This window comes from Molossus molossus, unplaced genomic scaffold, assembly GCF_014108415.1.
Source record: "Molossus molossus isolate mMolMol1 unplaced genomic scaffold, mMolMol1.p scaffold_m16_p_14, whole genome shotgun sequence".
Lineage (NCBI taxonomy): Eukaryota > Metazoa > Chordata > Mammalia > Chiroptera > Molossidae > Molossus > Molossus molossus.
This window is the reverse complement of record NW_023425349.1, coordinates 9,366,563-9,394,485: the sequence shown is the minus strand read 5'-3', so window position 1 is coordinate 9,394,485 and position 27,923 is coordinate 9,366,563. Positions and strand designations below refer to the sequence as shown.

The 27,923-nt window shown below is 40.3% G+C and overlaps 1 protein-coding gene and 2 pseudogenes across 2 annotated transcripts in view; 2 read left to right on the top strand and 1 right to left on the bottom strand.

The window, feature by feature from the left end:
- Nucleotides 1-27,923, bottom strand: part of SCAI (suppressor of cancer cell invasion) — a 126,232-nt gene that overhangs the window by 81,781 nt on the left and 16,528 nt on the right. The gene's annotated exons all lie outside the window — the stretch shown is intronic.
- On the top strand, nt 510-610 carry LOC118630333 (annotated as a pseudogene).
- On the top strand, nt 15,970-16,720 carry LOC118629926 (annotated as a pseudogene).

The window sequence follows — 27,923 nt, the reverse complement described above, 5'->3', positions numbered from 1 at the left end:
GACATTGCCAAATGTCTCCTGGGAGACAAAACCATCCTCCAATGAGGTCCCCTGGTCTGTTATTATCTCAAGAAGTTCACTCGCCAATTCCCCACTTAATAGAGGCCATTAGACATGAATTCCTCATTTCCTCCTCCAACTGTCTTCCTCCTTTCCTCTTCTTCCAAAGAACAGCTGATCCTCTCGGCCTCCACCTGCACAGTACGACCTGCCCATCAGTTATCCTCTGGCAAGGATGTTTAATTTCTCCCTTGGGTTCCAAACATGCTCATTTGTTTCTTTCCTAAACCAACCAAACAACAAACCCAAACCCTTTCTCCTCTTTCTCTTTCTCTATACAACTAAATCTTCATAAGGATCCATCTTATACTCTTGGTCTCCACTCTCCCTTACCTCACATTTATGTCTAGTCTCTCAAAGATCAAGACCTCCTACCTGCCCAGTTCAACGGTTTCCTCGTGGTCCTTCCACTACATGACATCACCAAGTGATTAAAATATTTCTGAATGGTGCTTGCTTCAGCAGCACGTAAACTAAAACTGGAACAAAACAGAGATGAGCATGGCCCCTATGCAAGGACACAGAAACTTGTGGCGCACTCCATGTGCCCAGCGTCCTCCCACACTGCTGATCATCTCAGGAGAAACAATGTACGGCATTCAACAGCAAAACTGTGACTTTCCCCTATAAAAGTATTCGTGTATGGCAATCTTGAAATAACAGGGTATCCCAAAAAAACGTACACACAACTTTGAATAACTATAAAGCCAGTGTTTATTCAAATAAATTTCATTTTCAAAATGTAATAGAATCTACAGACACCCTGTATACATTTTTGGGGGGACACCCTGTATATGTTTTTTTAATGAAGTTCTGAAGAAAATATCTGACCTGGTGAGCAACCTAGCTCTTGAATTCCATGACAATGGTCTCCTAGTTCTCTTCTGATGGCCTTCTCTGGCCATTTCTCTGTTTCTTCTGCATCCACTAAATACAGGTCATCCTTTGAGGATGATTTCCAGGCCTCCAAACACCCCTAGGAATTCTCTGTATCTCTGATCCCATATTATATCCTGAGTTCCAGATTAAGATTTTTGAACAGCAAGGTGGCAGACTTTTATTTATTTATTTTTTTCCTTTATTGATTTTAGAGAAAGAGGAAGGGAGAGGGGAAGAGAAAGAGAGAGAGAGACATCAATGAGAGAGAACATCAACTGGCCGCCTGCTGTATTCCCTCCACTGGGGACCGGGCCCACAACCTGGGCATGTGCCCTGACCGGGAATCGAACCGGCGAGCTCTTGGTGCATGGGTCGACCCTCAACCACTGAGCCACACCAGCCAGATTAGGTGGCAGACTTTTAAATAAAAGGAAGTAATATTAACATAAATAACAATAATAACTACCATCAAAAGAATGCCTTCTACATGCCAGGCAGTGAAGAAAATAGTTTATAAATATTACCTTTTTGTGTGTGTGTGGTACGTGCCCCTGGCGGGAACCGAACCTGGGACTCTTCGGTCCGCAGGCCAACACTCAACAGCTGAACCAAATCAGCCAGGGCACCTCATGTATTTTACTCAACAACCCTATGAAACAAGCCCTACCATTTAAACTGTATAAATGAGGTTAGAATCTCAGACAACTTAAGTAAACGTTCACATATAGCTAATACATTATAAATATAGGACTGGAACTAAATTTTACTTTAAGGCAAATTAAAGTATCACTTAAGTTATCAATTAAGTATCACTTAATCAAGTGATACTGTTTCATAATATTTTTCACATTTCTCCTCAAAATTCAGTTCTCTTAGGATTTTTCTGATTTTCACAAAGGTACAGGATAACTTAAGGTCAACTCTGTCAACTGTACACTCTTAGCCTCTGTATTAAAGAAAACATTATTTTTGTCAGAATCTAGGGCTGAAAGAAAGTCAGCGTCATAGAGTTCATTGCCAAGCCTGCAAGAAGAATTGTATCTAAACCATTCCAGACAGATGGGTATCTTCTATTTTTAATGACACTTAGGAAAGGAGATTCTTGCCTACTGAATTTAGATTGCAAGCCAAAGGAAGAAAGCATATCTAATTTTATACTCCATATAGCTATACCGTCACATACAGCTGGCAATATGTTTTTTAACAGGAATATTACAAGTAGAAACGGATACTTAAAAACTCCAATAGCCTGGCTGGTATGGCTCAGTGGTTAAGCGTCGACCCATGCACCAAGAGGTCACCAGTTTGATTCCCGGTCAGGGCACATGCCCAGGCTGTAGGCCTGATCTCCAGTGGGGGGCATGCAGGAGGTGACCAATTGATGTTCTTTCTCATTGATGTTTCTATCTCTCTCTCCCTCTCCTTTCCTCTCTCTCTAAAATCAATAAAGCAAATAATAATAATAATAACTACAATAAAAAAATAAAGCCAGTCACTAGAGAAGGATTCAATAATAATAATAATTACAATAAAAAAATAAAGCTAGTCACTAGAGAGGGATTCAATAGGACCGTCAAGCTAACAAGAGGACAAAATCATTCTAGTCCAAAGTACAAAGAAGCTGACATCACATTATTCCTATTAAACTCCATCTGGCAGAAGTAACTAAAAAAATGACAAAGGAGTTTCCTAGTACGAGGTCTACATATGGCTATGACTAGTTTTAAAAAGTTAATTCCAAATCTTACTGGAGAGGAGCCATGAATGCATCTGAAGTCAGGAACTTTTTGAGGTGTCTAGTTCTACCCTTGCCATCACTTCCTTTAGGCTCTAGGCTTTAGAATTCACAATCCCCCCATAAGAGTTCAGTCTAATTCTGCCAATCAGATGATCTTTGCTGTCTCTTAACACATTATAGGAAAAACAAACAAAACAAAAAATTAACAAATGCTGCAAAATGAAGAGATTTATTTCATGTGCTTTACTTTAAAAAAATACTTGCACTATTTGTTACAGCAGAAAGATAAAATCACTTTCAGGTCATTGTCTTGAAGAAGCTACTGGCTACAGCTGACACAAAAGTTTCATTGGCCTTAAGTCAAATACTGTCCCAACTTAATACTTTCCCAATCATTCGAGCAAAAAATCTTCACAAAGTCAGGAGGGCTTTAGCATTCCTTCAAATAGTATAATCCCTAGCTTAAATCATACTGTAAAATTAAGTTCATCCTTTTTTATAATGATTAAAGGAAACTGCACAGAGGATAATCTCATAAATTTTTACCTCTAAAATCACATTAAAATCTAGCACAGACTAGCAATAAATGAAAGTTGATAAAGCTAGGGAAATGTTTGTATAAAATTACAACAGTGTTGGTACAATTCCAAAAACCCAGGTCACAGCTTGACCATTTTTTTAAAGTAAGTATTCATCAAAAACAGCAAATGTCAAGGATAAGATGAACATACTGACCTGACCTACCTTTTGTCACTTTGCTTTTGGTTTCATATGTAAGAAACCACTGCCTAATCCAAGGTCACAAAGATTTACCTCTGTGTTTTCTAGATGTAAATTTTCTGAGAGTCTTGTAATTTTAGCTCTTCCATTTAGGTCTTTGATTCATTTTGAATTAATTTTCATATATGATGTGAGATGTGGTGTCCAACTTCATTCTTTTGCATTTGGATATTTAGTTGTTCCAGCACCATTTGTTGAAAAGACAATTATTTCACCATTGACCTGTCTTGACACCCTTATCAAAAATCAGCTGACCAGAGGAATGGGTTTTATTTTTGAACTTTCAATTCTATTCCCTTGATCTACATGTCCATCTTTATGCCAGGACCACAATGCCGTGATTATTGCAGTAAATTTTGAATACTTAGATTTTTAGAATAAATGAAGAATATTTTTAGACTTAGAAACTCCAATTACAACAACATCTAAGGCAAGAGAAAGAGAGGAAAAAATGAACACATGGGAATACATCAAACTAAAAAGCTTCTGCACAGCTAAAGAAACAACCATCAAAGCGGAAAGGGATCCCACTATAATATGGGAGACCAAAATCGTCAATGATAAAGGTTTAATTTCCAAAATATATAAAGTACTCATACAACTCAACAAAAGGAAGACAAAGAACCAAATTAAAAAATGAGCAGAAGGCCCTGGCCAGTTTGGCTCAGCGGTTAGAGCACTGGCCTGTGGTCTGGAGAGACCAGGGTTTGGTTCCTGCTAAGGGCACATACCTCAGTTGCAGTTTGTCCCTGGACCTGGTTGGGTCGTGTGGGTGGCAGCCACTCAATGTGTCCCTTTCACGTCGATGTTTCTCTCTCTCTCCTCTATCTGAACAAAATATCAAAAAATGTCCTCAGGTGAGGATTAAAAAAACACACAAAAAATGGGCAGAGGACCTAAATAGACACCTCTCCAAAAAGGACATACAAATGGCCAAGAGATATATGAGGAAATGCTCAACATCACTAATCACCAGAGAGATGCAAATTAAACCAACAATGAGGTATCACCTCACACCTGTCAGAATGGCCGCCATCAACAAATTATCAAACAACAAGTGTTGGCGAGGGTGTGGAGAAAAGGGGACTCTAGTACACTGCTGGTGGGAATACAGACTAGTGCAGCCATTGTGGAAAACACTATGGTGTTACCTCAGAAAGTTAAAAATTGAATTGTCATTTGACCCAGTGATCCCACTTCTAGGAATATACCCTAAGAAACCTGAAACACCAATCAAAAAGAATATATGTACACCTATGTTCTGGAAACAACCCAAGTGTCCAACAGTAGATGAGTGAATTAAAAAGCTGTGGTACATGTACACAATGGAATACTATGCAGCTGTAAGAAAGAAAGATCTCTTAACCCTTTGAGATGACATGGAGGGACCTGGAGAGTATTATGCTAAGCAAAACAAGCCAAACAGAGAAAGACAAATATCACATGATCTCACTTATTTGTGGAATATAATGAACTAAACAAACTGCTGAACAAAATTAACCCAGAGACATAGAGGTGGGGTACAGACTGATAAGCCTCAGAGGAGGGGGGCTTGGGAGAAGAGATAAACCACAGAACTTACATGCATGTATGCATGACCAATGAACATAGACAACAAAGCTGGGGATGGGGCAGGGGGGAAGAAGAGGAGGGTGTCAATGGGGGAAAAATGAGCAGCATCTATAACAAAAACAAATTAATAAATTTTTTTAAAAATTGTTTTTTAAAGTAAAAAAAAAAAGAAACTCCAATTACAGAAAGACTCCAACATTTTAAAGGCTGTTATCTCAAAACTTCATTTTCTAGTCAACTGTCTAAAAATCTAGAACTTTTTTCCCCTGGTGTTTACACACACACACACACACACACACACACGCACACACACATTTATTTTTAATCCTCACCTGAGGATATTTTTCTATTTATCTTCAGATAGAGTGGGAGGGAGGGTAAGAGAGAGAGAAAGAAACATTGATGTGAGAGACACACATCGACTTGTTGCCTCCCGCATGACCCCGACCAGGGCCGGGGATGAACCAAAACCAAGGTATGTGCCCTTGACTGGAAATTGAACCCATGACCCTTCAGTCCACAGGCAGATACTCTAACCACTGAGCAAAAGCGGCCAGGGCCGTACCTCACATTTTTATTTACATTATGTTCTATATACCTAACTTTAAGGTTTTAAAAATGTTCCATCACACATGTATCAATTTTATTTCAAATACTCTATCATACAAAATAATCCATTACTTTGTACCACATTTCCCCCTGGCAACTTCTTTCCCATAGCATTCCATTTCTGGCCACAATGGACTGACTGCTCTCAGACCTGGTATGCAATGTGCATCTCGAAACTTCCTTTCACTGTCCTCCTATGTTGGAGCTGCTGACCCCTGAAGCCCATTTATCATCTTTCATGAAATACACCCTTATTTTGCTAAACAATACCTCCCAGTAGTTTTCTAAGAAGGAATAACATTTCTAAATCCTTGCTCATCATATACTGTTAATACTTGGTTGATCATTGGGTCAGGTATCAAGTTCAGGCTGAAAGACATTGGAGTAATGCTTGAAAATTTTTGACAAAAAAAAAAAATCTAGAATTGCAATTGAGAAATCTGATTCTCTTCTCATCCTCTATTCCTTACAAATGATGTGCTGTGAGAGAGATTGCAAGCTTTCAAGACCATTGGTTTCATCTTTTTTTTTTTTAAATCCTTACCGGAGGATAGTTTTACATTCATCCTCAGATAGAGTGGGAGGGAGAGAGGGAGAGAGGGAAACATCAATGTGAGAGAGAGACACATCGACTGGTTGCCACCCACACGACCCTACCCGGGGACGGGGACAAACCGCAACCGAGGCATATGCCCCTAGCTGGAACTGAACCCAGAACTCTCGGGTCCGTGGGCCAACATTCTAACCGCTGAGCAAAACTGTCCAGGGCTGTTTCATCTTTTGTAAAGGATGTTCTGCAATTTCATGATGAAGGGTTTTACTATGGAGCTTTTTCATTCACTAGGCTAGCTACTCTGATGCTTTTCATTCTGGAAACATCAGTTCCGGGCAATTTTGTTTTGTGGTGGTTTTATTTTGTATAATGTTTCTTTCCTTATGCAGCTTCTATTAGTCTGTCATTGGACCCTCTCAGTTAATTCTGTAAGCCTCTTATCTTTTCTCTCCTATTTTCCCTTACTGTCTTTTCCTTTTAATCTCTGAGATTTTTGTTATTGTTGTTATTTTATCTTTTTACTTTTTATTGAATTTATTGGGGTGACATTGGTTAATACAATTATATAGGTTTCAGCTGTACAATTTTATAATACATCATCTATATATTGTGTTATGTGTTTACCATCCCAAGTCAAGTCTCCTCCATTACCACATATCCCTCCATATCCTTTATACCTCCCTCACCCCACTTTCCCCCAGGTAATCACCATACTGTTGTCTTGTGTCTATCAGTTTTTGTTTTGTTTTGATTTTTGCTTAATCCCTTCACCTTTTCACTCATCTCCCAACCCACCTCTCTTCTGACAGTTGTCAGTCTGTTCTCTACCTATGAGTCTGCTTCTATTTTGTTTGTTAGTTTATTTTGTTCATTAGATTCCACCTATGAGTGAACTCATATGGTATTTGTCTTCCTCTGACTGGCTTATTTCACTTAACATAATGCTCTCCAGGTCCACCTACGCTGTCGCAAATGGTATAATTTATTTCTTTTATTGATTTTTTTGTGTGTGTGTGGTACGTGCCCCTAGCGGGAACCGAACCCAGGACTCTCTGGTTCGCAGGCCGACGCTCAACTGCTGAGCCAAACTGGCCAGAGCAGATTTCTTTCTTTTTTTGGCCAAATCGTATTCTGTTGTGTAAATGTACCACAGCTTTTTGATCCACTCATCTAATGATAGACACTCAGGCGCCTTCCAAACCTTGGCTATTGTAAATAATGCTGCCATGAACATAAGGGTGCAAATATTCTTTCAAATCAGTATTTAGGGCTTTTTTGGATATAGTCCCAGAAGTAGAATCACTGGGTCATAAGGCAGTTCTATTTTAAATTTTTTGAGGTATCTCCATACTGCTTTCCACAGTGGTTACACCAGTCTGTATTCCCACCAACAGTGCGTGAGGATTCCCTCTTCTCCCACATCCTTGTCAGCACTTGTTGTTTGTTGATTTATTGATAATAGCCATTCTAACAGGTGTAATGTGATATCTCATTGTGGTTTTAATTTGCATTTCTCTGATGATTAGTGACATTAAGCATTTTTTCATATGTCTATTGGCCATCTGTATGTCTTCTTCGGAGAAGTATCTATTCAGGTCCTCTGGACATTTTTTAATTGGATTGTTTGATTTTTGGGTGTAGTTTGATAAGTTCTTTATAAATTTTGGATATCAACCCCTTATCAGATGTATCACTGGCGTATATGTTCTACTATTCAGTGGGTTGTCTCTTCATTTTGTTGCTGGTTTCCTTTGCTGTGCAAAAACTTTTTAGTTTGATGTAGTCTCATTTGTTCAGTGTTTTCTTTTGTTTCCCTTTCCTGAAGAGACATATCATAAAAAAAACTGCTTCAAGAAATGTCCAAGGCTTGGCCGGTTTGGCTCAGCAGTTAGAGCGTCGGCATGCAGTCCAGAGAGACCTGGGTTTGGTTCCCGCTAAGGGCATGTACCTCAGTTGCAGTTTGACCCCGGCCCTGATTGGGTCATGCAGGAGGCAGCCACTCGATGTGTCCCTTTCATGTCGATGTTTCTCTCTCTCTATTCCTCTCTCCCCCTCCCACTCTGTCTGAACAAAAAATGGAAAAATGTCCTCAGGTGAAGATAAAAAGAAATGTCCAAGATTTTACTCCCTATGTTTTCTTCTAGGATTTTTATGGTTTCGAGTCTAACATTTAATAAGTCTTTAATCCACTTTGAGTTTATTCTTGTGCATGATGTAAGAAGGATGTCTAGTTTCTGTTTTTGCATGTATCTGTCCAATTTTAGGGGAGAACTTTTTCAACTTCACCTTCCAACCATTAAAAAAATTTTTTTTAATTTTAACTACCAGTTACATATATGCAATAGCTCTTTCTTATCCCAAATTTTCAAAGAATCCAGTTCTTATTTTATAAATCCTTATTTCTATGATATTATGAACCAGAGAATTTTTGTTTTATTTTGGTTTGAGGAGATATTTTTCCCTGTGCCTCATGATCCTTAGTTGCCTGTTTCTACTTAAGAATGCGACACTGCCCTGGCCGGTTTGGCTCAGCGGTTAGAGCGTCGGCCTGCGGTCCAGAGAGACCTGGGTTTGGTTCCCGCTAAGGGCATGTACCTCGGTTGCAGTTTGTCCCCGGCCCTGGTTGGTCGTGCGGGTGGCAGCCACTCGATGTGTCCCTTTCACATCGATGTTTCTCTCTCTCTCTCTCTCCCTCCTGCTCTATCTGAACAAAGAATGAAAAAAAAAGTGTCCTCGGGTGAGGATAAAAAAAAAAAAAAAAGCCAGTTTGGCTCAGCGGTTAGAGCATCGGCCTACGGTCCTGAGAGACCTGGGTTCGGTTCCCGCTAGGGGCATGTACCTCAGTTGCAGTTTGTCCCTGGCCCTGGTCGGCCGTGCGGGTGGCAACCACTCGATGTGTTCCTTTCACGTCGATGTTTCTCTCTCTCTCTGTTCCTCTCTCTCCCTCCCACTCTACCTGAACAAAAAAATGGGAAAATGTCCTCGGGTGAGGATAAAAAAAAAAAAGAATGCGACACTGAAAGATTTGATTGGCAGCCCTGGTATGTACAGACAGGGTTTTCAACCAAAAAACTTCCCTATAGGAAACAGCTCTTTCATTAGAGACCCTCAAACTTTGAAGCTTCTTTAGTTTCTCTCCTGAATAAGCCCCAGAAGTCTGGTGACCGAGCTCAGGAGCCAGAGTATATCTGACAGACGAGGTGAGAGGCTGCAAGTCCACAGTTCAGCACACAGATGATTCCCATTTTCTGTTCTGCGACTACTTCATCCCCAAGCATCTCTGATTTATAGAGAACCCCACCCCAGCTACATTCAATAACTGAGGGGTGTAAGGGAGGTGGTTGTCTGGCTGCACCGTGGGAGACAGAGGACTTGGGGATTTAACTTTTCAGTATAGAGACTTCGAACCAATGCCTTATTTTCAGCTCAATGCCTCAGCCCCACCTCTCAACTACCTGGTGCCTCTAGGAAATATGTGGGTAGAGCTGGTCTGCTTCTTGTAGGCACTGTCCCTTCGGGTCCTAAAGGTTGATAACTAAAAAGTAATAACATCGCCCTGGCCGGGTTTCTCAGTGGTTAGAGCCTGCGGTCCAGAGAGACCCGGGTTTGGTTCCTAATAAGGGCACAGATCTCGGTTGCAGTTTGTCCCCGGCCCTGGTTGGGTTATGCAGATGGCAACCACTCGATGTGTTCCTTTCACGTCGATGTTTCCCTCTCTCTTTCTCCCTCCCACTCTATCTGAACAAAAAATGGAAAAATGTCCTCGGGTGAGGATTAAAAAAAAAAGTAATAACATCTCTCCGTTCTGTTATGTCAGTAACTTTTTCCTCTACCAAATTTCCGTCATTAAAATCTTATTAAATCTCCCATCAGAGGCTCTGTTCTCAATCATTCTCCTTACGTTTATAGTCTTAACATTTGCTGCTTTTTAATATTAAAAGAAAAAAGCACATACATATGGAAAGTGCATCGTTTTAAACCAAAAGTGAATCTAAAGTTACAATAGCACTGGGGGAAAGATATTATCAAGTGCATTTTAAAAATAAGAAACCTAAGTCTCAAAATTATTAAGTAACTGCTTAAGTCAAAACCCAGCAAGTGACAGAAACAGAATCTGAATCCACCTTTGTGAAGAGTGAAACATTCAATATGGAAACATAACAGAATTATAAAAACAAACTAAGAAATATAATATTCAACACAGAGATGAAGAGCATATATTGTGTACATTGCTTCTCATTTTGGAGTAAATCAAGAAAAGAATGAAGGAAAGGGGAAGAAGGCAGAGAAAAAGGGGAGGGAGGTGTGCAGAAGAGAAAGAGAAGAATGGGGGTGTTTACTCCAGTTACCCTCGCCCTGTGCCACCACTGAAGGCTGGGAGGGGCAGGCGCTCAAACCACATCAAGAAGTGATGGAGAGACTATCACAAGATCCTGGGGGTTAAGCCTGCTGCTGTGATTAGATGGGACTTTCGGGTTGTCTTTTCTTGTGAGGAGGAGAAGAATAAAAGATTTTATAAGCATAAAGAATGAAAGAAAATATTTATGGCTAAAAGAGTGAATTGTAGAATACTGAATTACTGCTTTACACTTCAGGAAATGCTAGTCTAAACAGTCAAATTTATGGCAAGAACCTAAAGCCTATTACATAATGACTTACAAAGCCTAATAACAACAGTAACAGGTAGCATTTATTGAATCCTTACTACACCAGGGTGTTCTAAGAGCTTCACATATTCTAACAACAGCTAACATTTACTGAGTGCTTACCATATGTTAAGCACTATTCTAAGCACTTCACAAGTATTAGTTTAATTCTCAAAACAAGCCTATGAGATACATACTATTATTATCCCCATTTTATAGATGAAGAAACTGAGACACATGGACGTGAAGTAACTTACCCAAGAGTACAGAGCTAACAAGTGGCAAAGCCCTAGCTCGAATTCATGATTCAAGACTGCCCCTGCTGAATAGGCTACAATGCAGCTACAATCTGAACTCAGAATACAACTTTTCTGTAAAAGAAAATTTTTTCCATGCCCGACAGGTGTGGCTAAGTGGTTGAGCGTCGACCCATGCACCAAGAGGTCACTGGTTTGGTTCCTGGTCAGGTCACATGCCCAGGTTGTGGGCTTGATCCCCAGAGGCGGGCATGCAGGAAGCAGCCAGTCGATGTTCTCTCTCATCGATGTTTCTATCTCTCTCTCTCTCCCTCTCCCTTCCTCTCTCTCTAAAGCCAATAAAAGAAAAAAGAAATTTTTTTTCCAAATTAAGTGGCAATTTTTTTTGGCTTCTTCAAATAAGTTATTTATTGCTGTTATGAATTGTATACATTTTTAAATCATTTATTTCAACATTCTATGACCCAGAAGTGAACCAGACTGATTTAAAGATTTCATCATACAACAGTGTTTACAAGGACTGCCTAAAACTGAAATGACAGGACCATCTGTACTCCTTCTAGAGTTTTATAACCTTAGTCTAAAACATAACTGTGAGCTTCAAGGGGGCATTCATAGGGCAGAGAAGGAGACACCCATATAGAAGCAGCCCATCAGGCTTAAATTACATAATTTCATCATAACCTTCTCTCAGTTCTGACAACCTAAAGCTCTTCTTATTTTATTTAAAGTGTCAGCATTGTGTTATTTCCTGAACAACAGGGGGCTTCAAGGGAGCTTGATATTTCTTACTTCTGTCGGCAGAGAACTGAAAGCTAATACACCAACTATTAGAAGCCATCTGGTGGTGAGAAAACCAAGGCCACATTTAAGATTTCAAATAACTCTTAAATACAATAGTAATTAAGGGGCAGGTTCAATTTCCCCCAATGCTAAAAATGTTCTGATTCCCTTTATGACACTGGAGAAATTACTTGTACTTCAATCAGACCTACCCCATTTCCCCATACACAATGGAATCCAAATAACCTTTAGAAGTCCTTTGGGCTCAAAATTCTCTACTGTATCTCTGAAGGTATACAATAGAGATGAGAAATGTTGAGCCCTGGCCATTGTGGCTCAGTTGGTTGGGCATCATCCCATAAACCAAAAGGTTGCCAGTTCGATTCCTAGTCAGGGCACATGCCCAAGTTGCAGGCTTGATCTCCAGTATGGGGTGTGCAGGAGGCAACCACTCGATGTTCCTCTCTCCCATGGATGTTTCTCTCTCTCTCTGTCTCCCTTCCTCTCTAAATATCAATAAAAAAAATTTTTTTTTAAAGAGCAAAATGGGAAATGCTGAACTGTAAAAATAAAGAGAACCACAGATAAATACTTGGACAAAATTACTTCTTTATGTTTTCTATATTTCTATTTTTGCCACAGAAAAGAAAATCATTTACTCTATTTTATCTTCAAGAATTTAAAGTTCATCTCCCAATATATTTCCAAACCTTAATCTCAGAATATAAATACGTTGTAGAAAAAGGATATAAATACATTCATATTTATGCAATATGATCTTAGAAAGTTTTGGTTTAAATTTTTTTTCATTTTTTTTCTTCATTGATTTTAGAGAGAAAGGGAGGAGAGAGAGAAATATCGATGAGAGAGAACATCGATTGGCTGCCTCCTGCATGCCCCCCACTGGGGATCTGGCCCACAAACCTGGGCACGTGCCCTGACCATAAATCAAACCAGTGACCTCTTGGTGCGTGGGTCTACGCTCAACCATTGAGCCACACCAGCCGGGCTGGTTTAAATTTTTTAAAGTTTAAATTACGTTAAGTATAAGTAACTCTGTCTATTCAACATAAAAGCATAATTTAAAAAATATAAGCACTGTGCCCGGCTGGTATGGCTCAGTGGTTGAGCGTTGACCCATGCACTAAGAGGTTGCCAGTTCGATTCCCAGTCAGGGCACGTGCCCAGGTTGTAGGCCAAATCTCCAGTGGGGGGCATGTAGGAGGCAGCCAATTGATGTTCTCTCTCATCGATGTTTCTATCTCCCTCTCCCTCTCCTTTCCTCTCTAAAAGCAATAAAAAAAATTTTTTTAATAATAAATAAATTAAAATATATAAGTACTGGAAGATTCATTTCCTAAGGCCTCACCATCCAGTAAAATTGTTTTAGCATCATAAGCTTTATTTCCTGTACGACATCCTCAGAGATCTGGTTTGACAACTCTCCTGTACAATTTCTACAAGACTGCTCCAGCCTCTCTTGGCACATGTAAACTGCCGCTAGGTAATATTTCTTTTGGCAACAGATGACATATTTTGTAGAAACAGACCTTCAACTGAACCCATTCCACTCAAACTCACATTCTTCCCTAACTTGTGAATTTGAAACTAAGTCTACTTTAACAAGATGGACACATTTGATGGTACTGAAACGTTACATATTCACTAAGTGTTCCATGTAACAAAATTCAATTCAAGTTACAATCTCTCCTGAATAGAAATAAAAAATGGTTTTGGTAAGTCATACTCTGAATTAGAGCTATTTTTTTCAATTGCCTTAGAATAACAGACAGATACCCATTCTACAAGGTTTCAGGAAATAAAAATAAAATGGAGTGAAATCTAGAAAAATAAACACAACAATACAAATGATACTTCCAAAGTTAAAGAACTATACTTTCAATTCACTAGTCCCACATTTCTATTCCATACAAATGAACACTAACCCACTGCCAAAGAGGTAAAATGTACATTTAGAGACTGACAGAGCCCAAATGAAGTACTGAAACAACCTTAAACCAAGGCCTCTCCTTTTAAAATCTCAATACAAACCCCAAGTATGCTTGAATTACAATTCAAGTATCTATTTGGCCTGAAGCCTCAGGTAATACTAAGTTTTATCAGAGACAGAACTTGCCTGCTAGTTTATAATCTACTAGGGAGGATAAAAGAGTATACAAATGTAAAAGTATATATTATGGTAGTTTGACATAGTTCAAAAAAGCACATGATTGAAAGGTTTATTCATGATGAGATCTATGACTTTGAACATATGATTTGTCATCTTAGAAAAACAGCTGACCCAAACTGAAACAAAAACAAATGAAAGATCTGAATAGTCCTATAACTATTAAAGAAACAGATCTGTAATTAAACAGTTTCCCAAAGGAAATTACCGCACAGCTTCTTCATCAGAGAATTTGTATAAGCATTTATGGAAGAAAAAGCACCAATATTATGCAAGCTTTTCTAGAAAAAAAATAAGGAACATTTCCCAGCACATTTTGTAAACCAGGATTGTCTTGATGTCAACACCTGAAGAAGGGCAGTATATGAACAAAAATATAGATGCAAAAATCCTAAAATATGTACTAGTAAACTGAAACGAGCAACATATAAGAAAGAAGACAGCTTCATGACTAAGTAGAGTTTATTCCAGAAACTCAAGGTTGATTTAACATTAGGGGGTAAAAAATCCATCAATGTAATTTAACACATATTAACAGAAAAAAAAGGGGTGGGAGGGAGAAAAAAATCATCAATGATCTCAATAGACACAGAAAAAGTATTTGATAAAATAAAACATCCATTAAGGATTAAAAAAAAAAATCTCAAGGACTTTCACTTCTGGCCACAATGTAGTAACAGGGACCAGATTTATTCTCCTACCTGAAACAACTTAAAGAAAAAAGATAAACTAGATGAACAATGGTTTTGAAGACACTGTATCAGGTAACAAAGAACAGTCACCTCTCAGGACAAAAGGGGGTGAGTCCTAGAATTGCCCCAGCTCCCTGCCTGGAGAGTGTGTACAGTGTGTGGTGCAGGAAAGGGAACCCAGGGGGATATCCTAAAGATGGAGCTGAGAGTCTTAGGAGACCAAGGCAGCTGGAGTTCACAAGGCAGGATACTGTGGAGAGACAGCTGCACAGAGAGGAACTGCTGGAGACCTGTGGGGAGTTTCTCTTAAGTAGTCCACTGAATACTCATCTCCATGTGTAAAGAAAACTTTTGAGCCCGGCCTTTATGGCTCAGTGGTTGAGCATCGACCCATGCACCAAGAGGTCACTGGTGTGGTTCCTGGTCAGGGCACATGCCCAGGTTGTGGGCCAAATCCCCAATGGGGGGGCATGCAGGAGGCAGCCAACTGATGTTCTCTCTCGTAGATGTTTCTCTCTCTCTCCCTCTCCCTTCCTCTCTCTCTAAAATCAATTTTAAAAACAGAAAGAAAGAAAAGAAAACTTTTGAAAACAGAGAAAAGAACCATCCAAGAGGATTAGAGGGAACAGTGCCTGGAGCTTACGCAGGCCAACAATAGTGCCAGTTCCCATCACAGACTTGGTAGACCTTATCATTCCCTGGTAGAGTATTTGGGAGGGTCTTGCCAGAGTAGTGAGAGCCCAAAATGCTGCTCTGGTCTCACCCAACAAAGCTTAAAATCAACACTCAAGAGAATCAACCTATGTCCAAATAATCTGATTGCACCCAGGTAAAATCTCCAGAAATTTATAAGGAAGAGAAAGAAAAAGACAAAACAAAACTCCAGTCCCTCCACAATATCTAGCATCCAATCAAAGATTACCAGGCATCCAGCGAAGCAGAAAATATGACCATCAATGATGAGAAAAGTCAACCAATCAAAACCAACCGAGAACTGCCATTAAAATAGTTATAACTATAGGTATAAGCAAACTTTTTCTTTAAAAGTCCAGACAGTAAATATTTTAGGCTTTGTAAGCCATACAGTGTCTGTCTCAACTACTCAGCTCTGCTGTTGGACAAGTTTTGAACAAGCTCATATCATGACAAACAAGATATACAAATAAACAATAAACACACATAAAGGTGCTGGGCCTCATCAATCACAGAGGAATGCAAATACCCCACTCACAGTCTTCGCAGAGTCGCCGTGGTTTCCTGCTTCAACAGTGCTTGGATGGAACCTGGAGCTCGACCCATCCCCACCCCCCAGCCACCTGATGCAGCCTTCGGCCACCTCCTCACAGCGCCTCGGACATCCCCAAGGCCCCTGCTCCAGCGCCACGCAGCCACCTCTCCTAAGCCGCCCACCATGACGTCCACCGCGTCCACCTCGCAGGTGCCCCAGAACTACCATCAGGACTCAGAGGCCATCATCAACCACCAGATCAACCTGGAACTCTACGCTTCCTATGTCTACCTGTCCATGTCTTACTACTTTGACCACGATGATGTGGCTTTGAAGAACTTGGCCAAATATTTTCTTCACCAATGTCATGAAGAGAGGGAACATGCTGAGAAACTGATGAAGCTGCAGAACCAACGAGGTGGCTGACTCTTCCTCCAGGATATCAAGAAACCAGACCGCGACGACTGGGAGAATGGGCTGAATGCGATGGAGTGTGCATTACACTTGGAAAAAAGTGTGAATCAGTCACTACTGGATTTGCAAAAACTGGCCACTGACAAAAATGACCTTCACTTGTATGACTTCCTTGAAACTCACTACCTGAATGAGCAGGTGAAATCCATCAAAGAACTGGGTGACCACGTAACCAACTTGCACAGATTGGGGGCTCCTGACACTGGCATGGTAGAGTATCTCTATGACAAGCACACCCTGGGAGACAGTGATGAGAGCTAAGCCTTAGGCTGGCTTTCCATAGCCAGGGGGGTGACTTCCCTGGTCACCAAAGCAGTACTGCATGTTGGGGTTACTTTTATCTTTTCTATAACTTGTACCAAATCATCCACTTACATCTTTTCATTTGTACCATTCCTTCAAATAAAGTAATTTGGTACCCCCCCAAAAAAAATTAATACCACACTGTACCCCATTATCAAGATGCACACCCAACATTGAGATCTTGATTTTTAACACCATTTCCAATAAAAAGAAACAGGGTTCCTTGGAGAAATGTCTGAGTCTATGACCAAAGCAAAAAATATTCAAGTTGAGCCTAGACTATCTTGTAGTACCAGAAAGTAGGGAAGTTTTGAAAAAAAAATTTTTTTAACCCACAATGATAGGAGTATATCAAAGGGACACAGGAGCCAACTGAAGAGCTCCCAATGGCCAAGCTGGAACAATTTCAGCAACAACAAAAATAAAGTAGTAACAGATTACAAACCAAAGTATTAAAAAAGCATGTGTCCAATTATATAAATAAATGATCGCATAAATAAATAGACAAATAAATAAGTAGGTAGAGAACAGATGAATCTCCTATGAAAAAAAATTGAAATATTTTGTGTACTTTGCCTTACAAAAGTGGAGCATAACTCCCATTCTTTCAGTGTGGACTGCACAGAGTGACTTCCTACCAAAGAATACAGTAAGAAAAAGAAAGTAAAGGGTAACTTTGCAGTTAAGAAATCTGGCAAGCCCAGCTGGTGTGGCTCAGTAGTTGAGCATCAACGCATGCACCAAGTGGTCTCAGGTTCCATTCCTGGTCAAGGCACACGCCCAGGTTGTGGGCACAATCCCCAGTGAGGGGCATGCAGGAGGCAGCCAACTGATATTCTCTCTCATTGATGTTTCTATCTCTCCCTCTCCCTTCCTGTCTCTCTAAAATAAAAAAGAAAAGAAAGAAAGAAATCTGACGAACACTACCTCAGCTAGGTGGTCTAAAGTTAATTAACATCAACAGTGGTAACTCAGTGGAGAGCACGCACCTTCATACGATATAAGGAGAATGGCATTTTACCTCTGCAGTCTTCTCCAATAAAAAAAAATTCTAGCCCTGGCCGGTTTGGTTCAGCGGTTAGAGTGTAGGCCTGCGGTCCTGAGAGACCCGGGTTCGGTTCCCGCTAAGGGCACGTACCTCGGTTGCAGTTTGTCCCTGGCCCTGGTCGGTTGTGCGGGTGGCAGCCACTCGATGTGTTCCTTTCACGTCGATGTTTCTCTCTCTCTCTCTGTTCCTCTCTCTCCCTCCCACTCTACCTGAACAAAAAATGGAAAAATGTCTTCGGGTGAGGATAAAAAAAAAAAAAAAAAAAAATTCTAAAAACTACTTAGCCAATACTCCTCAAAACTGTCAAGGTCAACAGAAATTAGAAAGGCCTGAAAAACTGTCACTGTCAAGAGGCCTCTGAGGATATGCGACGACTGAATGTAATGTGGCGTCCTGTGTGACACAAAAGGACAGATAGCAGGTAAGAACTAAAGAGAGTAGAATACAGACTCAATGATTTATTGAGAGATAAAAATATCGATGAGAGAACATCGATTATCCACCTACTTCATGCCCCCCGACTGAGGATCGGGCCCACAACCTGGGCATGTGCCCTGACCGAGAATCAAACCGGCAACCTCTTGGTGCATGGGTCGATGCTCAACCACTGAGCCACACCGGCTGGGCTAACGACTTATTTTTTAAATGGTACATATATAAAATATTTTCTCTGCCCTCTCTTGTGTTATATGCTCATAATATAAGAAATGTGGAAAATCCAGAAAGTATTAAAAAAAATAAAATCTCTACTCCCTGGCAATAACCATGATTAATAGTTCAAGGCTGCGGTTCCCAAACTGTGTGCTCAGGCACCTTAAGGCGCCACCACTAGGATGCTGCCAGATATTTTAAACATTCAAGGGAAATGTAGTGACATCTGTCGGATACTATATAAACTAAGAGCTCTAGGTACTTTAGTTTTAACACATAGATCACTTTACATTTCTTTACATAATGTCATGTCTTTGTGAAGCTGGTTTGTGCAGTGGCTGCTGTCCTAAGAAGCAAATACCAAGCCCTGGGCAGGTAGCTCAGTTGTTCAGAGCATCGTCTCAATACATCAAGGTTGCAGGTTTGATCTCTGCTCAGGGCACTTCCAAGAATCAACCAGTGAATGTACAAATAAGTGAAACAACAAATCTCTCTCTCAAATAAATAAATACATACATACATACATACATAAGAAGCTAATACCATATGAGAATCATTTGGTACAGAAAATGAAGAGATGGAATCCAGTATGATTCCAAGGTCTGAGAAGTTGCAAAGTGCCGAAGTAATTGTGGTTATTTAAGAAAAATAAATACAAAAGCTTTCTTTAAAAAAAAAAAAAGTAATATTATCATATGCTTATCCCAGTGACTAAAATTTAAAAATATAAGTACTGCCCTGGCCGGTTTGGCTCAGCGGTTAGAGCGTCGGCCTGCGGTCTGGAGAGACCCGGGTTCGGTTCCCGCTAAGGGCACGTGCCTCGGTTGCAGTTTGTCCCCGGCCCTGGTTGGTCGTGCGGGTGGCAGCCACTCGATGTGTTCCTTTCACATCGATGTTTCTCTCTCTCTCTGTTCCTCTCTCTCCCTCCCACTCTACCTGAACAAAAAATGGAAAAATGTCCTCGGGTGAGGATAAAAAAAAAAATAAAATAAAATAAGTACTGCCAAGGAAGCAAAGAAACTGAAACTCTCACAGAAGTAGCTTTGAGTTGACAGTGCCCATTTTGTATGACTCAGAAAGTCTTAAGATATATGCCCTAAAGAAATTCTTGCACATGTACAGCAGGATATACCTTTAACAAACGTCTGTGGTTGCATTTGGTAACTTAGAAACAAGTCACTCATCCACAGGAGAATGAATAAACTGTGACATGGTATGTAAGTGAATACTATGGAACAGTGAAAATGAATGGAACACATCTGTGTGCACCACAATGAATGAATCTCAGTTTGCTTTGAATGAATAAAGCAAACTGAAAAATATATGCAGACTGAATAATATGATTTCATATATATATAAAATTTAACAAATCCAAAATTAAACAATATACGTGCAGTTACATCCATATGTTGTAAAACCACAAAAAAAAAAAAAAAAAAAGCAAGGGAATGAAAACAATTTCAAAGCAGTGTTTTCCTCTGATAGGGGAGAGAAGGAAGTAAATGCCATAGAAAGAAGGCATATGAGGAACTTCTATGGTATTGATAATGTACTATTTTTAAAGTTGACCAGTGGAACAAAGATGTTTATTTTATTCTTTTCTAAAGTATACATATGTCATATATATTACAGTTGTGAGCACACAAAACACAGTTTATTCTTATATTTTTATTTATTAATTATTGCATTGTTTTCCATAAGAAAAACTACAAACCTACTTTTGCCCTGCATATGTTAAATTTCATTTTTAAATAATTAATTAAGTCCTGGCCGGTTTGGCTCACCGGTTGGAGCACTGGCCTGCGGACCAGAGAGTCCCGGGTTCAGTACCCACTAGGGGCACATACCAAAAAGATAATAATAATTAATTAAAATAAACATTATTTACTCAACAAAACAGTTTTTGAATACCCATTATGTTCCAGATATATTGGGGGCTTTCTAAAAAAGAAACATCCCCGCCCTCTCAGAGCTTATATTCTAGCAGAGGAAAAAGACAGAAAGCAAATTCCAGAATAAATGAATGAAAATATGCATGTGTGTATACTTTTTTATTTTAAAAAATTTAAGTAGAGCAGAGAAAGGGATAGGGCAGTTTGTAATATGAAATAACTCACTGAATTTAACTTGAGATGTTTAAAATTATCATCAATAAAATTTTATTACAAATAAACTCTTAGATTTTTACCAGTTTATATAAGAAACTAGAAAAAAACCCAAGAGCTGAAACCACCGACAACATATTAAGAGAAAAGCATTTCCTCTTACAGTGTTCTTGAGAATAATATACACTATCCATTAAAAGTCTTCAGAGCCCTGGCTGGTTTGGCTCAGCGGTTAGAGCGTCCGCCTGCGGTCCGGAGAGACCCGGGTTCGGTTCCCGCTAAGGGCATGTACCTCGGTTGCAGTTTGTCCCCGGCCCTGGTTGGTCGTGCGGGTGGCAGCCACTCGATGTGTCCCTTTCACATCGATGTTTCCCTCTCTCTCTCTTCCTCTCTCTCCCTCCCACTCTGTCTGTTCAAAAAATGGAAAAATGTCCTCGGATGAGGATAAAAAAACAAAAACAAAAACAAAAACAAACAAAAAAAAGTCTTCAGAATTAGCCCTGGATGGTTTGGCTCAGCAGTTAGAGGGTCAGCCGGTGGACCAAAGGATCTCAAGTTTGATTCCCAGTCAAGGGCACGACCTGGGTTGTAGGTTCAACCCTAGCCCTGGTTGGGGTTATGCAGGAAGCAACCAACAGATGTGTCTTTCTCACATTGATGGTACTCTCTCTGTCTCTCTCTTCCTTCCCTCCCTTCCACTCTCTCTAAAAAAAAAAAAAAAAAAAAAAAAATCAATGAAAAAATCCCTGGGTGATTAACAACAACATAAAAGTTCTCAGAATTGAAAAAAATACTTAGATGCTGTCTAGATGTTTTAAGGATTCTGTTAAACAAATCATTGTTAGCACATGAACTCTGTCTTAATTATCCCATTTTCTAAGCTGTCATTTTTCCATAAATTTTTAAAAATAAATTATGAAAATGAATGGCTGAATTCTCACTTACCCTTTCACCTATTATATTTAATTCTTTATCTAGTGCCAATTTTCAAAGAGAACAACAACTAGAACATGTTGCAAAGGATAAAGGAATACAAAATACAAAAGAAAAATCTGAGACCTTCAGCAATACTGTCCTGATTGAATCAAAGACTACACTCCTCTATATTGAATGTAGTTAAGTGACTGAATCTGAGTGAAGATGTTTTTCACTCAATAACATTTTAAATTATCTGTTCATCATCTAGTCTCAGGTGTGAGGTTTGTTATCCAATAAAATTCCATACCATCATCTAATATTTCTGCCTTTATTTTCTTTTTATTGAATTTATTGGGGCAATACTGATTAACAAAATTATGCAGATTGCAGGTGCCTCATTCTACAACACATCATCTGGACACCACCCCAAGTCAAGGCTTCATCTATTATCATTTATGCCCCCTATCCTCCTCCCCACCACCTCCCTCACAATCACCACACTGTTATCTGTGCCCATGAATTTCTGTCTTTGAATCTTGTATCTGTGAGACTTGTAATAGCATGAACTGTCTGGAATCAGACTTCTTTTCATTCTTAATGGTCTTTATTTTCTTTGATAATGAAAAGTGAAAATGCACTAGGTTACCCAAAACAACTACTTTTACCTAATTAGCTGAACACTGGAGAGAATTATCTGACAAAACGACACTATCTCAATTACAGAAATTGGGAAAATAGAAAATAATGATTTTAGAAGCATGGAGAAGTTTGAAGTATTTGAAACCAGAAGACATCCACATCAAGAACTGTTTTCGCAGCACTATTTACAATAGCTAAGATCTGGAAACAGTCCAAATGTCCATCAGTAGATGAGTGGATAAAAAAGCTGTGGTACATGTACACAATGGAGTACTATGCAGCTGTAAGAAAGAAAGATCTCTTATCCTTTGAGATGACATGGAGGGACCTAGAGAGTATTATGCTAAGCAAAACAAGCCAAGCAGAGAAAGACAAATATCACATGATATCACTTATTTGTGGAATATAATGAACTAAACAAACTGATGAACAAAACTGACCCAGAGATATAGAGGTAGGGTACAGACTGAAAAACCCAGAAGAGAGGATGTTAGGGGGAAAGAGATAAACCACAGAACTTATATGCATGTAGCATAACCAATGGACATAAACAACAAAGCTGGGGATGGGGCCGGGGGGATGGGGAGGAGGGTGTCAATGGGGGGGAAAGGAGAAACATCTGTAACAAAAACAAATCAATAAAAATAATTTAAAAAATAAATAAAGTACTGATTAATTTAAAAAAAAAAAGAGGAGAAATGTTTTCAATTTATTTATGGGACTTCAATAAAGCCTCAAAGGAAATTATCTCCACCAAAGTTGTTTTGTTTTTTGTTTCTGTTGTTATTGTTGTTAATCCTCACCTGAGGATATTTTTCCCATTGATTTTTAGACAGAGTGGAAAGGAGGGAGAAAGACAGAGAGAGAAACATTCAATGTGAGAAAGATACATCAATTGGTTTGCAACAACCCCGACCAGAGCTGGGGATCAAACCTGAAACCGCTGAACAAAAATCGAACTCGAGACCCTTTGGTCCGAGGGCCAATGCTCTAACTGCTGAGCCAAACCAGCCAGGGCTCCACCCAGACAGTGTGGCTCAGTAGTTGAGCGTCGACCCATGTACCCAAAGGTCCCCAGTTCGACTCCTGGTCAGGGCATATGCCCAGGTTGTGAGCCTGATCCCCAGCTGGGGGCATGCAGGAGACAGCCAGTCGATGTTCTCTTTCATTGATGTTTCTTGGTGCTTGAGTTGACACTCAACCACTGAGCCACACCACCCGGACTCTCATCAATGTTTCTATATCTCTCTTCCTCTCCCTTCCTCTCTCTCTAAAATCAATAAAGGAGCCCTGGCCAGTTTGGCTCAGCGGTTAGAGCATCAGCCTGCGGTCCGGAGAGACCCGGGTTCGGTTCCCGCTAAGGGCACGTACTTCCGTTGCAGTTTGTCCCCGGCCCTGGTTGGTCGTGTGGGTGGTAGCCACTCGATGTGTCCCTTCACGTCGATGTTTCTCTCTCTCTCTCCCTTCCTCTCTCTCCCTCCCACTCTATCTGTACAAAAAATGGAAAAATATCCTCGGGTGAGGATAAAAAAAATAAAATAAATAAAGATAAAATCAATAAAGGTAAAAGTTGTTTCTGTTTTGTTTTTTTTTAATTTCAATGTTACTATTTTAGTCTACAGCAAAAATTTGATAGAACCAGACAAAAATTGTGTTTTATCTTGACTCTGCCACTTCCTGGAAGCTGTGCTACTTGACTTTACTGAGCCTCAGTTTTTCTATTTGTAAACCGGAATAATACCATCTGTCTTCAAATGAAGTAACAAATAGAAACCTGATCCGCTAATAAGCACCAGCACCCAGGGAATTAAGTTACCTCCCCTGGTTTCCTCCTTCCATTGTCATTTACTACTCTACTTTGTAAGCAACATAAACACAAATAATTAAGAACTGCTTAAAACACACGGTGAACACTTAAGAGAGCTACGTATTTTATTGCATATAAAGTCTTCATCGATACATTTAAAGGGCTCGTTAGAAAAATAAACTAGTGACAGCAGGTAATATATGAGACATCGCTGTTTAATCCACCAAGAAATGCCAGTCATTATCGATTAACAACAACAAAGTCCAAAAACTAGCACCAGCTCACCCTGGTTTTGACATTTCTCTATCACCTTCTCCCTAATCCTTCTTCCCCAAAGAGATCATTCTGGTCTGTACCTCTTAAGTGAACCTTTAAGTCTTGAAAAATCTAAAACACGTTTATTAATCCATTTTAGTCCCTTCAGACTTCCCAAATTCCTCTGACTCTAACTTCTGTTTTGTTTTTTGTTTTTTATCCTCACCCGAGGACATTTTTCCATCTTTTGTACAGATAGAGTGGGAGGGAGAGAGAGGAACAGAGAGAGAGAGAAACATCGACGTGAAGGGACACATCGAGTGGCTGCCACCCGCACGACCAACCAGGGCCGGGGACAAACTGCAACCGAAGTACGTGCCCTTAGCGGGAACCGAACCCGGGTCTCTCCGGACTGCAGGCTGATGCTCTAACCGCTGAGCCAAACCGGCCAGGGCTGACCCTAACTTCTTAGAAAGATTTACTCCATCATTTCAGATTGCAACCTTTCTCTTCCTTATCCTTCTCCCCACCCTAGTCTAAAAATAATAACGCCAATAATAGAGTAGTGATTAGCAGTAGTAATCAACAGCCAACATGTTGTGACAGGCACTATCTAAAAACTTTACATGCATATATGATTAAAATCTCACAACAACCCTATGAAGTAGATACCATTTCATAGATGAAGACACTGTTACAAAGAGGATGTTCCTTTCCAAAGTCACTGCTAGCCTGAATCATTCTGAAGTCACTTCTCATTATTAACATGCACACAACCTTCTAAATTAGGACATGAAAACGGAATTATCTGGGAAGTGGCATTATTGTCCAATTTTTGCTGATTTATACTACTATTTAATGTTTTTAAATGTAATTTAATAAATATGTAAAATGAGAGTCAATGACAAAAATCTATAAGGGAAGGGAACAGAGAACCCGTTTTTCTTCTCTTATGAGACTTACAGTGCTCTTGAAGGTAGAATTACATCTTGTTCTTAAAGTGGAGGCAGTTTAATATATAATGTGGTCTCTACTCCAAACTCTGGCAAAATGGAATACCAGTGCAGTTATCTTCTGCTGTATGCTTTAGGAGCTTAAAATAATCTCTTATCGTGCTCATGAACCTGCTATCTGGGTAGGGCTTGGCAGGGGCAGTTCTCCACTCGACATGGGCACCCACTGGGGCAGCATCATGGGGATCTGGAGGATTAAGGTCCACTTTTAGGATGCTCACTCACTTGGCTGGCAGGCTGATGCTGGATGTCAGCTGGGAGCTCAGCTGGGGCAGAGGGTCAGGAGCTTCAGTTTCTTGTTCACACAGCCTCTCTTGAGCCCCTCAAGCACTGGCTGGTAGCTAGAGTATGCCAAGAGAGGAAGGTGGGAGTACATGGCATTTTTATGGCCTAGCCCCAGATGTCACATAGTGTCTTTTAAGCCATGCTCTATTGGTGGCAACAGTTACAAAAGCCTGTGGTTAAGAGATGGCCTCACCACTAGATGGGAGGAGTGTCAAGGTCACATTGTTAGTACAGCATGTGGAATGAAAGATACTTTTTTTTTTTTTAATCCTCACCCAAGGACATTCCTGCATTTATCTTCAGATAGAGCGGGAGGGAGAGAAGGAGGAAGAGAGAGAAACATCCATGTGAGAGAGACACATAGACTGGCTGCCACCCACATAACCCCAACTGGGGCCGGGGACAAAGTGCAACCGAGGTAACAAACCCGGGCCTCTCTGGTCCGCGGGCCAACGCTGTAACCGCTGAGCCAAACTGGCCAGGGCATGAAAGATACTTTTGCAGACATCTTTGGGAATTACAATCTATCACATCAATGAAATGGTTCTGTGTTAGAATACATTGACACTAACTTTTTGTCAATAGTGTTTATTGCTTTTTTGTTTTTTTTTATCCTCACCCGAGGACATTTTTCCATTTTTTGTTCAGATAGAGTGGGAGGGAAAGAAAGGGGAGAGAGAGAAACATTGACGTGAAAGGAACACATCGAGTGGCTGCCACCCACACAACCAACCAGGGCTGGGGACAAACTGCAACCAAGGTACACGCCCTTAGTGAGAACCGAACCTGGGACTCTCTGGTCCACGGGCCAACACTCTAACCACTGAGCGAAACCGGCCAGGGCATGTTTATTGTTTTTTATTAAGTAGACAGTTCCTGCAAAAAGCAACAGGTGAAGCATCTGGAAAACAATAACCTGGAGTTCCTCCTCCCTTGTGATGAAATAAATTCAATGGTCTACAAGTAATTATCTTCAGGGCCAAATGATTAAGAAAAAGAGAAGAAAAGATAGGTACTTTCTAGAACAGAACAGTGATAAAATACAGAAACTAAGCAATCTCTGATGAAAAAGTAAACATTTTTGAATTGGAAGAAACCTTTTTATTTTCATCCTCACCCAAGGACATTTTTTGTTGTTGTTCAGATAGAGTGGGAGGGAGAGAGAGGGAAAGAGAGAGAGAGAGAGAGAAACATCGATATGAAAGGAACACATCGAGTGGTCGCCACCTGCATGACCCAACCAGGGCCCGGGACAAACTGCAACTGAGGTGCATGCCCTTAGCGGAGACCAAACCTGGGTCTCTCTAGACTGCAGGCCGACACTCTAACCGCTGAGCCAAACCAGCCAGGGCTGGAAGAAACTTCTGATATAAGTCTACTGCCTATATTCTAACAGCTACCAGAAAACAGAGCTTTTCTCATTTACCTTTTAGGGTAGGTTAGGAAAACCTCTTCTTTTTCATACACCTCTAAGTCCTAGAATGTATCAATTTCTATTCATTCAACTCCTTATTGTTAGTGGCAATAAAAACCCTTAAAAATGAAGAAGCATAGCCCTGGCCGGTTTGGCTCAGCGGTTCGAACATGGGCCCTCAGATGAATGAGTCACGGGTTTGATTCCAGTCAAGTACCTCAGTTGCAGTTCATCCCCGGCCCTGGTCAGGGTCATGAGGGAGGTAGCCAGTAGATGTAGCTCTATCACATCAATGTTTCTCTCTGTCTCTCTGTCTCTCTCTCCCTCCCTCCTTCCCACTCTATCTGATGATAAATGAAAAATATCCTCGAGTCAGGATTTAAAAAAAAAAGCAGCAGCATCCAATACCTTCAGAGTTAACAGGGAAAAGCCGAATCCTGTTTCAGGGAAGCGTTTATGGGCACAGAGAATAGATTACATAATGGATGTTCGAATAAAGATTAACCAAACCCCTGGGGCATGTAGGGATAAAAATAAAGGGAAAAAAAGGAGTGACTAGAAACCAGCAAAGCTCTGGGGATTTCACCAGCAGGCCATACTACATGCTCTTTAAACACATTCTTGTACATTAACTCTATCCTTAAGCCCAGTTCTTTTCCCATCTAGAGCTCGAAATGGCTCCGGAGATAGCTAATCCAGTGGTTTCCAATGTTTTCAAGTATAAGAATCTCTCTCTTTTAAATCCTCACCCAAGGAAATGTTTCTTATTGATTTGAGAGAGAGAGAGAAAGAGAAACATCGATTGGTTGCCTCCTGTACGCACCCTACTGGGGACTAAACCCACAACCTGGGCATGTGCCCTGACGAGGAATTGAACTTGCCACCTTTCTGTGTCTGGGACAGCACTTCGATCAACTGAGCCACCTGGCCAAGGCAAGAATCTCTTTTTAAGAGTAAAAATTCTGGCCCTGGCTGGTTTGGCTCAGCGGTTAGAGCGTCGGCCTGCGGTCCTGAGACCCGGGTTCG